Source organism: Nicotiana attenuata, chromosome 3, assembly GCF_001879085.1.
Source record: "Nicotiana attenuata strain UT chromosome 3, NIATTr2, whole genome shotgun sequence".
NCBI lineage: Eukaryota > Viridiplantae > Streptophyta > Magnoliopsida > Solanales > Solanaceae > Nicotiana > Nicotiana attenuata.
In genome coordinates, this window is record NC_031991.1 from 12,556,970 (window position 1) to 12,560,535 (window position 3,566).

Below are 3,566 nucleotides of genomic sequence, written 5' to 3' on the forward strand. Positions count from 1 at the left end.
GGGGAAATCCCAACATGGTACAGATGCATTTCTTACAAATATACGCGACCGATACAGCCATTTAATGCCACGGTACGGGCTTGTACTAGCTTAATAGACTTGGTCAGCTTTAATCAAGTGCCTTGGGAACTTTCCGTTTTGCCATCATAACCATCGATTTATACTGCCCCGGGGTCGAACGCTGAGAACCCTCAGGGTCGAACCTCGAGCCGTGCCTCGAGCCTTCGAAGACGTGCTTGTGAAGCGTCATAATGGCCATAAAATCGGACCCTCTGATTTTTACCGTATATAACCGCTTAGTATTTCTTATAAGGTATAGTTAGGCGTGATCAGTAATTCGCCAATTCTTAGAGTTGGAGGCTTCATAGACAGTATCAGAATGGGGCCATAGATATTCATCTTGTATTATATTTTTTTTCAATATAATTAGGAGAAAATAATAAATTTACTTTCAAAGTATTATTTCATTTAAAGTTTCATAAAAGAGTTTTCTTTAAATGGTCTTGAATCACATTGAGATGCATTGCCTAATAATAATAGAACGGTTTTAAAAAGCCAAGATGGTTCTTCGATCAAGTTAAGAAAATGAGTGCCAGTTATGACTTGGTCAGAAATCGGATCGTGAAAAAACTATCATTTAATTGACAAAATAATTATAAATGTCATTAGTTATGTCTATGTTGTCACGACCTGAAATTCATTATAGGTCGTGATGGCGCCCAACGTCGCCGTTAGGCAAGCCAACAGTGAACCATCTAAATAATTATCCATTTTAATTTTTAAAAATCAGGAGTTTTATTAAATTAATAGAATAAAATCTAGCACTCATAGAAGCCTATGTTTTTCTTTACAAAATTTCGAATATAAATAAAACATAAAGTGAAATGATAATATTAATAACGTAAACTATAATATTGAACATCCACTAGGAACCCCCAAAATCCGGTGTCACAAGTGCATGAGCATTTATTAGAAGGTACATAATAATACAACATCCGTCTGCAATACAAGATAGACAGGATAATGTAAATATTTATGATGGAGACTCCGTATGCTGCGGATGGTAACATGGGATGCAGCTCACCGTAAAGTCCTCACAATAGCTGCGCCTCTACGCCCAAAAGACCACCAGAAAGGTATATACCTGCACAATAAGTGCAGAAGTCTAGCATGAGTACACAAATCAACGCGTACCCAGTAAGTATCTAGCCTAACCTCGGAGAAGTAGTGACGAGGGATCGACATTGACACTTACTAGTGGTCCAATAAATCAAGTGCAGTAAAAAGTAAACAAGTATGAAGCATGGGTAATTAAATGATGAAAACAAATATAGGTACATGATACAATCATCCTATAAACAATAAACACAAGTCCTCAAATATCGGTTACCTCCTCAAATGGAGTATATATAATATGGTCCTGACCAGATAGGTCATCACAACTCAAGTCAGAAAAACTCACGGATACAATGGCTTTTCGTCAAATATTATGCACAATTCTGTCGAGGCGAACAACCCGATCCCATAAGAGTGTTTTATAGAAATGTTGAGGCGAATGTCCCGATCCCATTAGACTATGATACATGATACTGCGGAGGCAAACGGCCCGATCCCAAAAGAGTGTGTTACAATATCCTGCTGAGGCGAACGACCCGACCCCATAAGAGTGTGTTACAATATCCTGCCGGGGCGAACGATCCGATCCCATTAGATTAAGAAGCTTAACGGGTCCTTGACCCCACTCACAAATATACGTGTGAGTTATGAAGTTTAAGGAAACTTTACGATGAATATGCACAACGCGGGAGAAATTTGTAAGGGAAGCACAATTTCCACGGCTAATAAAGTAGCTTGTCAAATTTACGCAAGTCTAATCTCAGGTCGTGATGCGAAATAAAGTAATTAAACAAATAACTCAAATAGTACATTTAAAATATGGCGTGAATCTTAGTCTACCCGGACATAATCAGGAATTCTAGCACACGCACGGACATTCATCACCTCGTACGTGCGTAGCTCCCACAATATGTCGCATGTAATAAATATAATACCTACAGGGTAATTTTCACCTCACGAGATTATACAGGAGACTTACCTCGCTCCGAAATCCGAATAACCGGCTCCAACGCCTCTCTAACTCCTCAAACTGATGCACATCGATCCGAAACTAATCAAAAAACATGCAAACCAATAAAAATATACTCCAATACCCATAATTAATCAATTTATAATAATTCCCAACTCCGATGGAGAAGTCAGCAAAGTCAACCACGGGCCCACAAGCCCGGATTTCGAAGATAATCGTTACTCATAACACCACGGGCTCAAATATATAATTTATTCCAAATTCCACATCCAGTTTCGTGGTCAAAATCCAAAAATACTAATTTCTAGATTTTCTCTTAAAATCCCTCAATTTTCATAAATTTTCATGTTTAAATCCATATATAACTCATGTATTTAACTTGCAATAAGTGGGAATCACTTACCTCGTATTGCTCGATGAAAATCTCCTCAAAATAGCTCCCCAAATTCGGCCATCCAAGTGCAAAATGAGAGATATGAGAGCTAAGTCTCGACTTAAAGACAAGTCTACCCAAGCATTTTTGCACCTTCGGACTCCCCAGCCGCACCTGCGGCTCCGCTTCTGCGGAAAAAGGTCCGCTCTTGTGGATTCCATATAGGGACCGACCATCCGCACTTGCGGCCCAACCATCGCGTCTGCAGGACCGCTTCTGCGGTCCACCCTTTGCTTCTGCGCATCTGCGCCTGCGGATCCCTCTCTGCTTCTGCGATCGCTAGCCACATATACCAAACGCCGCATCTGCAGAGACGCGTCGCACCTGCGGGCTCGCAGATGCGGAAAACTTCCTGGCACCTGCGACCACTGCCCAATTCCCACAAAGCCACGCCTGTGACCTTAGGCTTACTTCTGCGATCTCGCAGGTGCGGCCAAAACCTCGCACCTGCGCGCCACTCTACCTAGAAAAATTCCACACCTGTGATGCACATCTCGCCTCTGAGGTCTCGCACCTGCGACCACGTCCCAAAACACGATACGGACTTAGTCGAAGTCTCAAATCACGTCAAATAATATCAAAATTACGAATCGATGGCCAAAACCTTTCTTTCAACTTTCCAACTTTCAACTTCGCTGAACGCGTCTGAGTTATAATTAAACATTCCGGAATGATGCCAAACTTTACGTGCAAGTCATAAATCACAATACGAACATATTTAAAGGCTTGGAATCCCAAACAGACATTGATAACACCAAAGTCCACTTCGGGCCAAACTTAGGAATTTCTAAAACTTTCAAAATGCCAACTTTCCATAATAAGCGCCGAAATGCTCCCGGGCGACCCGATACTCAATCCGAACATACGCCCAAGTCCAAAATCATCATACAAACCTATTGGAACCTTCGAATCCCGAATCCGAGATCGTTTACTCAAAAGTCAAACCCTAGTCAACTATTCAAACTTCAAACTTCTGAATTGAGATTTTCCTTCCGAATCAAACTCCGAACTCCCTGGAATTCAATTCCGACCACATGTACAAGTCAT